This window comes from Battus philenor, unplaced genomic scaffold (genome assembly GCF_028537555.1).
Source record: "Battus philenor isolate CCGP_79_NKW_IND1 unplaced genomic scaffold, ilBatPhil1.0.hap1 SCAF_23, whole genome shotgun sequence".
Taxonomy (NCBI): Eukaryota; Metazoa; Arthropoda; class Insecta; order Lepidoptera; family Papilionidae; genus Battus; species Battus philenor.
The window spans coordinates 8640620-8654661 of record NW_027181686.1 but is presented as its reverse complement, the minus strand read 5'-3'; the positions used below and the strand labels follow the sequence as shown (position 1 = coordinate 8654661).

At 32.2% G+C, this 14042-nt stretch overlaps 1 protein-coding gene across 1 annotated transcript in view; it reads left to right on the top strand.

The window, feature by feature from the left end:
- Positions 1 to 3032: 3032 nt before the first annotated feature.
- Mhcl (Myosin heavy chain-like) overlaps positions 3033 to 14042 on the top strand; it is a 253705-nt gene continuing 242695 nt past the window's right edge. Inside the window, exon 1 of the mRNA XM_068767408.1 lies at positions 3033 to 3342. The gene's annotated coding sequence lies outside the window, so the exon portion shown is untranslated. The remainder of the gene's footprint in view (positions 3343 to 14042) is intronic.

Genomic DNA, 14042 nt, shown 5'->3' with positions numbered 1-14042 from the left:
TTTCCTTGTAATTGAAAATCGTGTTATAATAGAATGGCTTAGAGGTTGTTGAATAGTTTTTCAAGTAAATGACAAAATAATTTAATTTGCATAAACATTAAAAAGATTTTCGATGTCAATAAAAAAGTTTCGTTGTCCTTTTACCGAAAACAATAATTTTATCGCATACCAATATTTTTCTTCCATAACGAAGGCATCCAACTTGTAAATAAAAATACATGCAAAATGTGTAACAATAAAGATGTGTATATTTAATACACAAGATTCTACAAATCAATGTCTCAATAATTCAAAGTCAAATTCTAGTTAATCTTAAAATGTAAGTCACCTTTTATTTAAAAGTTGGCCCCGTCATTTTGATTACATCGTTAAACAAAAGTTGTTATTTTTTTTAAAATTCCACCCACGTATGTAGAATTAGTACTAGTACGTGTGAAAAAAAAAAACAAAAGAACATCAGTTGTATAAGATTTGTTAACTTTTTTTAAATGGGAATAAATTTAACTCCTAAGATTTCAAATTGACCTTGATAAGGAAGTTTTAAAGATAATATAAAAGAAATTATATATATGCTATTTACAACATACCACGCCTTTTTGTTTGTTAAATTTCCACGATTAATTGAAAATTTTAAACTAATTTTTTTAATTAATTCTTTTATAATTAAATAGCTTAAAGATAAACCAGTAATCAATGCGTCATCAACATTGTGCCTCGAGATTTCTTATCGAGAAGGGAAGTGATCAGTTCAACCAGGACATGTCCGAACCTCCGCCTCAGATGCGACGACATGATCCAAATCTAGAATGACAACTTAAAGTACTCTTAACACGGAAGTGTTTTAGTACTGGATGCTTCGATCACCCGTTAAATCTAGGCCATTTCATTCGCTGTCCAATATTGCAAATTGAATAAGAGCCTCAGCTACGAGCGTTTGGAATGACTGGTTATTAAAATTCAAGATTTTCCAGGGAAATGGCTAATGCCAAATACGTAGAGTAATGCGGGGTGTGTGTCGGTTTTTTTTTGGACTCTCTGGACTGCCGGATTAGGAAGCATACTCTCAGATAGCGTCGGCGGACGCTCCATGGAGTGTCACTCCTCCATAATACCACTTTAGCGTTCCTACACAAAAACGCTAGAGACCGCCGAAATTCGTCTTGCTCGGTTGCTATTGCCTGACCAATATATTGTTGTATAATATTATATATTATATTGTTGTATAATATAAATATTGCTACTATTTCAGCAAGCGTTAGCGCTGAAACAGTGCCCCGAGCTTGCATCAACTTACTGCAGCAAGAACCACGAACACGCTTTATGTATCAATGTGGTCTCCAACTGGATTGTTTTTAATGCACATTGACGTAGTTTACAGACGCAGCTTGTATTATATTTACAAGTTATGCTTAATAAAATGTAGTAAAACGATAGCTGTATTCAACATATTGTAAATGAATATCCTATTTACTATATTGAGTGAAACGTGAAATTAGTAGCGAGAGGAACAAATGCTAAAGCAACTATATCGAATTTTGTAAATGATACAAATAAGTAAGTAACAATTGTAGTTAGTCGTATAGAAATATTATTAATTTATATATTAAAATGCATTCGGGCAAAGCTGCTAACAGAACACGCCAATGATTAGAAAGTACGAAATACTGTGATGAAAAGTAAGGTGAATCTGTTTAAAAAATTTTAACATAATAATCTTCCAAATTAACTTCATTCTCTTCAAAGTAATCCTTGTCCGGGCTTTTGTGTTTGCTGAATAGCCAGATATCGCGTGGAGCCAAATCAGGCGAAAACTGTGGTTGCGGAAAGATATGGGTAGTTAGTAGTAGTAGCGAAAAAGTGGCGAAGAAGCAATGCAGTATGACATTAACCGACAGAGACCTGATGCGTTTTAGACACAAAACATCCTTGAAAATGGTTTGGGCTAAGCCAACACTAACAACGAAGTCTCTCAATTGTTAATCGACGATTTTCTAGCACCGAATCGTGCTTTTTTGGATGCAGCCTTCGGCGGTTTTAAAAGGCATTTTCACCATATTTTTTTATCGCAATAATATCTGTAGCTGGCACTACGATCTCTTGTTATTTTGTTGATCGATCCTATTTACCATATAATGAGTATTTCTTATTTACGAAATTGCATTGATTCATAATTTAATCTGTGACTCGGTGTTTTCCTTGGACAACGATGGCTAGTACATCGAAAAATCCAACACAAAAAGACCGACAAGACGATGATATATGACACCTTGTGCCTTATTATTCATAAATAGTCTCTTAATAATCTTTTAAATGGACATCTTTATAAAAAAAGGTAATAAAGCGATGGAGAGCCCTATGTTAAACGAAAATAAAAAAGATGCTATATCAAAGGCGAAAGTTATTTTTATCTGCTGTAAAAAAATGCAATCTTTACTTCACTAATCAAGTTTCTCAGTATATTTTAAAGAAAAATTGTTAAGAGAATTTAATTTACAACTTCGTTTAAAATCTTGTACGGGTTTATAAGCAATGTGTCAAAGTAAAAATCTTTTTCTATAAAATTAGTTACTCTGTACACCATACGCTAGTATAGTTTCTCTATGACACCATTTATTATTATTGATAAACTGAATCGTATACACAACGCCATCTCGTGTAATCACAAAGTCTTGGTTGATGCGCAGGGTGTCAATGATTCTCTCCTAAAATTATTTTACTAGATGTCACTATAAGAAAAAAAATAAAATATTATAAATCGGCACCAGAATAATTTATAATAATTCATATTTGCCTTAGTAAAAATGACATAAATACAATTCCTTTAGATTTTTCAAATCTAAACGTATTTTATAAGAAAGACATTTTGTGTCTCTATATGCAACAGAGTATAGCAGGCGACGTATAACGCTCCGAAATTCAATAGCACTTTAAGTTATACCGCTTGCCTTGAAATTTTTATACGTTCGAAACAAACCGGTTTTAGTTCAGTTCTGTTTGGGGCGGCCGGTCGTTGTCTTCATCGCGCTTAGTTTATTCGAAGCGTGTCGATATTGAGTACGTTTGGATCTGCCTACAGAACGCGATTTACGACATCTGTCAAGCTGAAAACAGATCTTCGGAATCCAGGTTTTAGTGTATTTTGCTTGAATACCGTACATTTTGGTGTAATATGAGTGTTATTACAATGCTGGTGCGTGATATACAATTGTTTCAGCTTAAATATTAAAGCTTAATGTCTATAATGATAGGAATTTGTTGTGTTGTTGTTGCATTTGGTGTGTAGTTTACTAAAGGTGCCTGGCAAGGAACACCCTTGCTTTTGTGGATTATAAATACGCATAAGTAAGTAAATATTTATACTAAAACGTATAACGTAATATGAAACTTCAAAGGACTTTGCCGTGTTTATTACTCTTGTGATTTCCAACAGGAAAATTAAATTAGTATGTGTCTATAGTAAAACTATTTTTTATTACTTTAAAGATAAATTTGTTAATAATAAAAACAACTATAATGTATTAGTAATTAATTGATAACATATATGTGTATATACAACATTTGAATACTTGTATTTTAAAAAAAACATTTTAACCTTGAAATGATAATGTTTTAGTTAATATTATTTTTCCATATTGAGCTCTACCAATATATTTTAAAGGAAGTAATGTTTAAAACAGGCATCATTGCAAACTTCATGTTATGCAACATCCTTTCATAGTCATTCACTTTTCAAATTATTATTTTTTAATTTAAATTATAATATTAGTATTATAATTTCATTTAATCTGTTTAACATTCCTTTTAAGTAAATTAGTAAAACATTTGGTTATAATTTATAAAAATTTGTATTAGTATTAGTATCCTTATTACTTTATTAATATTATTACCAAAAATTAATAACAAATTTTTATTATTAAAATGCTTTAATTACAGATATTTATTTCTGAGGCAGTCAAATTGTAAATTATTCGGTACCACTTACTGTGTTTATCACTTATGTAGTAACAATATTTTGTAAATAAGAATTTATTGTGAACCTTACAATAACTGGGTAGAAGACGGATGCAGATTGAATAAAAACCTATTTATCTATGTACATTTGATTTCATTGGTAATACTTTTTGTTTATTTACGAACATTATTATATTAAACTTGTGATCTATATATTAATTTTGTATAATTTTCTTTTATGTGTGAAATAATAATTTCTTTTAAAGTTTAATAGAAATTTTTATAGACATTTTTGAAACTTAATTCATAAGTGATCCCAGATTATTAAGCAAATACATACATTTAAAAAATCTTTGTGGATTGACTAGTATGAAACTAGATACTCATATATAAAATTTCAATACAGTAAATTTGAAATTCCAAAAATATAATAGAGACTATATATTGTCTACCCTCTGTAATATAAGTTTGCTCCCATTGCTTTTTGGTCCTGAGCGGCGCCGCGTGCCGGGATGAGGGGACGCGGCGAAGCTCAATCGATATTACGCCAGTCCAGCCCTATCAGCTGAGAGCTACACGAATACAGATACCATCGCGCAGTTTCACTCGCCTCTATTACGCTCTATTGCTTTTGCTATTTTGTTAATAAATGGCAGTCAAAACAGATTTCGTACTATCAAAGCACGTTGGACAGTCGACAGTTAATTATAAAAAAAACTTATAACATAGCGAAATTTTTTTTATTATTGGCACACTACATGGCGTAATAAAATACAATTATTGGAAAATAATTCTCATACGAACTTTTTGGTTCGATTCACGTTATGTTTTTGATAGCTAGGTTAACTAATTTACTTAGTATGATGAAATAAAAATACCGATTTATTATTTTCACCGCAAGCTGTTCAATATTATATTTTAAAACTTTCCTTCTATCTCGATGAAAATATGATATAATTAATTTAGCCGAATTTACGAATTGAAGACTTTTAGTTTTACGTTAAGCAATGCATTCGACTATTTATTTTTATTAGGTTCACCGATTACTGAATATCTTCAATTTTGATACATTTATTTTTAATATTTTGATGTCATATTTTGACGATATTAGTGTAACAAAGTGGCCCTACGTTGAAATCAATTCTGTACATTTATGCATGCTTATACATTAAATGTCATTTGACACATAAATATAAATAACAAACCATAAAGTTTTTTCCAACGAAAATTTTGATATTTTACAGCCGTTACGGAACTAAGATATGAATGTAACTATTAAGATCTTTTTTGTATTTTTTTCGAAAATACGTTAAGTGTCCACATAAGTTTATTCGAAATATTATGTTTGCATTTTATATTTCTTGTTTAGCAAGTTTTTTTGCTTTTATATTAAAAATATATATTTTTTTATATTACAAGAAGCGATGTTCCACCAGTATATTTTAAATATGATAGTTTCACGTTTCTATTAATTTTAATTACTTTTACAAAAATAAAACCCGTCATATAACAATGTATATGCCGTTAAATGAAAAAAAATGTTTTTACATATTATTTCAAATTTTGAAACTAGTCCAATGAGTTTTTTTTAATTACTCAATGGTGACGTTTTAGCATTAAAATCAGTAGTACAAAAAAGTGTATTCTCAATAAATTATAACACTATAGTACTGGGTACCTCTCCACATTCGTTAAACTGTGTACGTAATAATGACGCCTTTTTCATGCGATAGTAGTAGTATTTGGGAAATCTACTACCTTTTCCAAGATTACGGTAATTCAATAATGACTTCAAAAAGTAGATTCACACTATTTAAACAATTTAGATATAGCCGAAAGATTATGATGAAAATAGACACGGTTATTTTAAAGAACTATGCTAGTAAAAATCCCATGATTTTAAATTAGTAAACCAACAAATTTGACTTCGCATGATAAATTGTCAACTTTTTTTAATCAGGCAACATTCTCGTCTACGAGAACAGCTAAACACTTGTCGCTGTAAAGGATTTCGGAAAAAGCGACTTCAAAGTCTACAGTTAAAACTGTTTTTAACTAAAACACCCTCAGACTGATCGTTAGCCGCAAAAAATGCATAAAAACACAAGCGTGATTCTGAAACGTGAAACGTTTAATTAGCTATTTGGCGACTGCGCTTTGTAGATGTGGTTTTAAAAGCCGTTACTTTTGATACCAATTTACCAATACAGGGTAGACAGGAATTTTTCAGTTTCATTAACGATGTCCTTCCCCGTTGTTTGTAACTGGTAAAATATTATTTTGCTGTTTGCAACAATAATATCTTGTCTATCTTTCTTATTTAGCTCATAGACGCCTACTGCAGACCTTGGTTCTACCCCAAAGATCGTCACGATGAGCAGTCTTGCGCTGCTCGTATCCAGCGACTTCCTGCGACCTTAACTAAGTCGTCGGTTCACGGCTCACAAGTGGGGGAGGCTGCCTACACTGCGTCTACCAGCTGGTGGTCGCCACTCGAACCGTTCAGCCCAAATGGTCATCGCTTATACGAGCGATGTGCCTCGTCCACTGTCACTTCAGACGAGCAATTCTTCGAGCTAATCTATACGTATGTTATGCACGACAAAAAAGCATAATTTTACATAACACCCTTGTATCCGTAACCGTTAAATATTTCGTAATTGAAAAACATCAATTAAAGATATTAAAATTTTTCCGCTTTTCGAACTTTTCTTATTTATTTTCTAAAATATGACGATATTGGAAATGTTTGGTTAGAGGCTTGTGGCCAGCTATGAACATGCTGTGGCTGAAATGATGATGCTGGCTAACACTTACTTTATAATAAAATGTAATCCAATCAATGTCTCTTTATATACATAAGCATTTTGTTAATAAAAGTCAAGTACCAATTCTGCCTCATTTTATTATAAAAATCTGAATGTGTCTGTTACCAACAACATTTTATAAATATAATGTAACTAATTATTATTCCTTTATAATGAACCTTTTTTATTTATAAGACTAGCTGTGCCTGCGATTTCGTCCGCGTGGAGTAAAAAAAAAAACAATATTTATTTTATTTAGTTTCTCTTTCGTTTAAGATTTTTTGTAAAATAAAAATGGCCTGAGTTACTCTTTATTATATTAGTTACGTGCCAGTATAAGTTCCGTCAAAATCGGTCCTGGTATTTCAGAGCTTAGCCGGAACAGACACAAAAATTTAAAAAAAAAATGTAATTTTACATGTACCGTATATATGTATCAAAAAGCGGTTATTTTAATATCACAAATAGACATTTCAATTTTATTTATTCGTATAGCCTAACTAATTATTATTTCTTTATAATGAACCTTTAATTTTATTTTTTTATAATAAATATAAGCTCAGGCGAACGCAGGTACACCAACGACGTAATACTATTTTTTATTGTATCGCCAATTTATAACTTCCTTAGACTGAAAGTATTAAGTTTATTCCGTCTCTTTATTTTTTGTTAAGGTCATTTAAAAAAAAAAATATGTTATTAATTTATGTTAACAATTTTAAACGCTTATGCTATAATAAGCTATTTTTCATTTCTTAAATTGAAACGAATCATGTACTTAAGGCCTTATAGATCAGAAGTTAAATATGATATAAGGCTTAATACACATAATAGAAGTTGCAAAAACTGATTGTTACATGTTCGATGTAATGCGATCGGTTTTTGTGTCAGTCGTCCTTTCGCCGAGCGTCAGAACAGGTATCGATAGGACGCGATTTATATAGCGACGCATATAACGAATCTGGTTTAAAAAGCTGCATTGCGCACGCGGTGACGTCAAAGCAATTGGAATGCAATCTGCCGGCCATATGCCGCAACCCTAACATCACAAACATTGTTATACTACGGGCAATTGAACATATAATATGTCATACACATCCGTATCTGACATATGTGTATTGTAATATTTAAATTTAGGTCATAATTATAATTCCTGAATGCTATCGTTGAACGATTTAGTTAAAATTACAATTATTATTAATTTAAGTTTAAAAACCACAACAGGTCTTTTATTGTATATATAAAGGATTATATATTATTGTCTATATATACAATCGAATCGCCAAATGTGGTGTTCCACAGCGTGTTTAAAACAGGAATGTTATTTTTGAGTGAAAAACGTTAATAATTTGCCGAAAAACTCCTTTCACTCACTAGCTGACAAATATATGACGACAATCAAAACATACAAAGAGGTGCTACTATAGAACGAAACAAAAATCATATTAAGGTTTGTGTGTGTGTAAACATAAGGGATTACGATGAATATATATATATATATATATATATATATATATATATATATATATATATATATATATATATATAAATGTATATAATGTATGCAAGATTGAAATCTTGCAGCATAAAAAGTATATATTATTTTTGTAAGTAATCGCTGTTTTTTACTACGAAATTAAATAAATAAATAAAGTAAAAACTTTGAAATATGTTCTTTATCACAGTAAGTAATATAAGTGTAAATTTATCACATGTTTTGAAAATTAAATTAAATCTAATAGTTTAGCAGATAGTAAAAAATATAGCTTAGAAATTTTTAAATAATTTGAGACGGGTTAAAAAATACTTCTCATCTCTGTTTATTTCCTGACATTATTTATCGATTGTACATATTCACTTTTTAAACACTACGTCAAGTTTTATAACCTATTAGACTAAAACATAAGTATGTGTTCGAATTTTTTTATTGTCTTTAATAGCTGCGTGAAGAAATGAACGGTTTTTCTCTGTAATTCCGCATTTCTAGATCCACATTTGTTGAAGCCAACAACTGTTTACCGGCAGGATTGATTGCAATTCACACCTTAAACTATTTGACAACTGCAGGTGTTCCAACGGATCAAGGCCGGCTAGATTTAATAGTACTATAAACAGATCTTTGGGCGATGTTTAAATTTTTGAGCATGTCGAAAACCGTAAATCGAGTGATCACAACGGTGTAAAGCAATTACCGCTACTCTGTTCTCTTTAAGCGTTTGCTCGATGGTAGTTAATTAAAAAAATATAATTTTAGCGCCATAATGTTAAAAATGATTGAAAACGTATGTATAAAAAGAAATGTCAATTTATCTACAAAATTATATTTATTGATGCCAGAGACAATATTTAAGATACGATTGTTTATATTATATTTTAGGTAGTATGAATTAATAGAAATTATTTAGGATTTTCTAAAGATGAAGTTAAATGTCACATGGGCGAGGTCGTGCGTTAACATGGGTCTTCTAGATTGGTAATATTCGGACTGGCCAATATACCTTGTCCACTGGCAGGAGGATAAGGTTATATAGATTTATATAGACACGCTGAAATCACCTTGGTGTCCTCTAAGCATGTACCAATACAATTGCTTTCATTATTTTAACGCTTTTAAAACATGTTGTGTCATTGACAGATTATATTTTATTTTTATAGTCTACAATGAAGTGTTGGATTGGATTTTGAACATCAAAACAGATTACATTTATCATACTGAGATTCGCTGATTATAACAAAACTTTTGTTCGGCAGATCATTTAGTATAATAAAAAGAAAGACCTTTAAAATTTAATTAAAGTTCTTTACGCGAAGTGAAACTGTGTTCAAATAAAATGATCACAGTGTTCGCATGACCGGTTTTATTTTATATCTCTCGTATCTGTGTTGAATATTGACGCACACAGGATAACCCGTATAAGTCAGCGTTCGTCCTTAACCTTATTGAGGTAATTGAAGAGGTTTCCCTTAATTGCCCGGGTTAATATCATTCTTGAAAGTATGTCAAACAGCAAACGTATATCACGATTGATCGTATAAAAATAGTTAGCATCAAATGCATTATGGTTGATTGTTCGATTTATTTGTTGTAACTACGAAGCAATATTAGCAAGTGGGGTGTGCAGGTAGTTTTTAATAAAGCTTGGGTATACATTTTCATAAGTATATATCCACAATTTTTTTACTTACAAATGCCTATAGCCTATAGGCAGCCCAATGTTCCGTTCTTAGTTCTTTCTTTTCACGTGCGCAAAAATAATGCATGGGTTAACGCGCGAGGAACAATTGTGCTCTACCATTAATAGTCGTTTCACCTCATAGAAGCCCACTACAAAGCATAGGCTCCTCCGGAGATATCTATAGATGATAATAAATAACGCATGTCATTGGTTGATATCTTGATGAATATCAAAGAGTGTCTATATATATTTTCTTGAAGTACCTACACATTTTTAGTTTAAAATTAGACTACAAATATTGTTAGTCTACTGCTTGCACTTTCGATTCCTTCAATATTATCTATCGGCTTCCTTGAGAACACTTTCACCTGAGTTTTACACTGCCGTTTATTGAATTCTACTAAACTATGTTTATTCGTAAACTAGCGTTTAGTAGACCTTGAATTTTCGGAATGATTTTGTGTATCCTCTTATTATTAAAATCATTAAATTATTAAATATAAGTGAATATATTACCTTTGAATTTGAACATTTGAATTTACAGTGGTTGCGTATTACTATAATAGAAAAGGTATAACACGATAATAACGTATTTTACTTCCTCTTGTTTTGCGAAATTTTAGATAGGCTGTGATTGATTTTGTATAAAATAACAATTTTATGTAAAATAACATTTCTTTAATAGGTGTATTATGAACATTTTAACAAAATTTTGGATCATGTTTGATGAGCATAGTTATTCATGATGCAAAAAAAGTAAACTAATTATATTTGAATTCTTGCTCAATCTTTATGTTATTATATACAATAAACGTTTGAGCCTAAAATTACTTTGAATTTATGTAACATGATCAGTCTGATAAGTGTGCGTGTACTTTCTTAAGAAAAAGAAAAGTAAGTCAGAAGGCTTGTGCCAATGGTCCAATCATTTTTATAACTATGGCGCTCGATGAGTTGTATTATAGAAAAACTTGCATATTCTCTTTCCAGATGCCCTGAAGGAGATCATGGACTCCTCACTCAGGCTTATGAGCTCGGATCCTTCCTGATATTAAAAAAAACAATGTAACGGTCGTAATCGATTCTCCCGAAGGAGCCTTTGGGCTGTGATTGAAAGGAGGTTTAGACGACCAGCGCCCTGCCATCCCCTATCCATCCTTTGAAACTATGTGCCGGCAAGGCAATCAGAGATCTGTAAAAATGCTCACAGTTGTAGATAACATTATCAACTTAAATAAATGGTTACTAAGTATTTGCCAATATGTAAATTTTTTTGACGGAAGTTTACTGTTTACTAATTATCAATTTTAGATTCTGCGGCTTTAAAATAGCCAGGCACAGGTGGTGCGGAGCTTTAACATCATTTTTTGTGGCAAAGGTTAACGGTTCCTTCAGGAGGATATTATTATGGATTATGAGACCGCAGAGCTCTTAGATCGCAGGAGCTAACGTTCCACGGAGTAATCTGGCGCAATGGACCCCGAGAGGTAACCTTGGCTTCAGCTGTAATTCTGAACGCGTTTCGACTTGATGACGCTCGCGACTGCGGCTGAACCTTTGTAACAGATGTTTAAATTTGAAATCGTATAAAATTGGATGATACCGAATTTATAATATTAAAGATGTTTTATAATTATGAATTAGTAATAAAAAAATATTAAAAGAAATTTGATAAATAATTGAACAGTTTTGTACATGTTATCGATGTTTGTATTACTCGTTACGCATAGGCAATGTGCCGTATAAATCGCCTACTTACGTCGCTAAGTAGAGCCATGAATAAAAAATGAGTCGACAATGAGCTTCGGAACTGGTTCGGAATTAAGTCATTTTGTTTTCAATGTTAAGCGCACGATGTTCTATGGTTATGGTTATAGCCCCTCGACATTACGAGAGAGATATGTGGTACATAAAAAGTAAATAACAACGATAACTTTTATCATGAAAACGTCGCCTTGTCAAGGAATAGAAATAATTGACTACCAAACCTTTTTTCATTCATTATCATCATATTAGTTCATCATGTTTATATTAATTATACCCTACTCCTTAATTCTAACAACGTAAGCAACTTTATGTTATTAAACGTCACGCAGAAATGCAAGGACTAAGCGAAATAAATATTTAAAGCCTTGTAAAATTTTGATTTGACTTGGCTGATTTATTAATAAGTTTCTACTAATATTAGTTGAACTCATGCCATCTTATGAAATCGTTGATAGATTTATGTTTGTTCCGGCTCTTTTGTTGGTATATCCACTGAAGTTGAAGCGTCGCTTTATCACGTTAAAGTTCCTAACGAACTGACGGAATTGCGCTAACGAACTAGGATATCGTAGTCGGAGTTCCGCACTGGCGTAAGCCGATTTAATTTTATAAAACAGTTTGCGCGAGTTATGCCTACATTATAACGGTACGTTATTGCAATATTTGTACGTGTACTACGATTTGCACTATATCTAAATGATAGGCTTTCTTAAAAAAAAACGGACTAACACCTTTTAACTGTTTGCGCATATTGGAATTGGCGGACCCATCTTAGAAAATTTTTCTCATGTATGTTTACAAATTAGCGCGAACAACTAAATCGTGTAACCGATTGGCTCTGACAACTTGACGTTTTTCTACCTCCTTCGTCCTTCCGTTCATATCTCAGGAGGTGACTATAGTGTGTGCGGAAGTGCTTTTTTATTAGGATCGATGTTCCATAGACATTAGCGTCAGTGCCTATGTTTTACGTTTATGATTATTATTTTCGATTTTATTGCTTACTTTTTTGCATGTTATGGTTTTTAAGTAAAAAAGTAAGTCGCTTAATCTGGCTTAACGACGCTTTAACAGTTTTAAGACTACGTTTCGTGTATCCACTTCCTCGGCCCTTCTCCATATTGCCATCCTCTGGTTGCACGCCAGTATTTGTGCGGTTGCCGCATTCGCCACATGATGAATCTCGCGATCAGGATCTTGACTCTCGTCTACGTCGACGCCGCTATACAAACCGAGGGTGTCTTGTCGATGGACAACGATGACCGAACGTGCTATTCACCATCTGACGTATGTTTCCTACCACCTCCGTCTTGTAATGAAATGTGTATATAACGTTTGTTTATGTCTCGCGACAGAAATAAATTATGCGTAATATGATCTACTTAGCTTCTTTCAAAAGATTCTATGCTAGATATTTCCTCGCGGAAAAAATGTCATTAAGGATCTCTTTTATTAATGTCAGTGGTTAAAAAGCTCGCTAACTTTGTCCAGACAGAAAACCAGCGCTCGGATATTTCGTTATAACGAAGTAGCGTTGCATGTTTCATGACATTTTCCATTTATTAAACACAAAAAGATTTGACTCCGGTTGCGTTGAACAACTACTTCGGAAATGTGAAAAGTGTTTAGCGTCCTTGGCGTATTAATATTATGCTCAAGCTATGCTACGTTGATACCAATATGATATTATTGTTGCCAATAGTAAAGTTAACTTTTTTCGACATAAACCAAAACGTTTGATGTTTTATATGAGATGAACAGAGCTCTAACTTCATACTTCTGCCAAGTAATTGTTCGTCTGTATTTCGGATTTTGAATTACAAAATCATTCATATTACTTCACCTACGTTCCTTACCTTTAGACAAGTTGACACGTCGCGCTACAAAGTGATTTTACTAATTACGAAACCCTTAAAATCGGATCATGTATTTGTTTGCATTTCTGTTTGACTGACGCCATAGAATCTCAACTGCTGAACTTATGTCTTGGAGGCTTAAGGCCTTCCCATAAGTTTCCAATAGGTTGGAACCGGCTTGTATGCAAAAATTATAGTTTCTATAAAATAAACAAGTATAAAAGGTCAATTTCTAGTCATGGGAAGGGTTTTCAGAGCTAAAAATCAAAGAACTTTCCTCTCCATAAAAGTAAAAAAGTTATTTTGACATGGTTTGAATTTAAAGACAAAGTATCGTTGATTGTTTCAACCCGTCAGTGTCTATTCAGAATAGCACAACTTGGCAGTTTATAGCTGATCGTAAAAACGTATATACGCGTTCGCTCAAATGAGTCATTGCCTCGTTTTGTGAACGGGGGCGTATTCTTACGATCCTCGTACGCGGT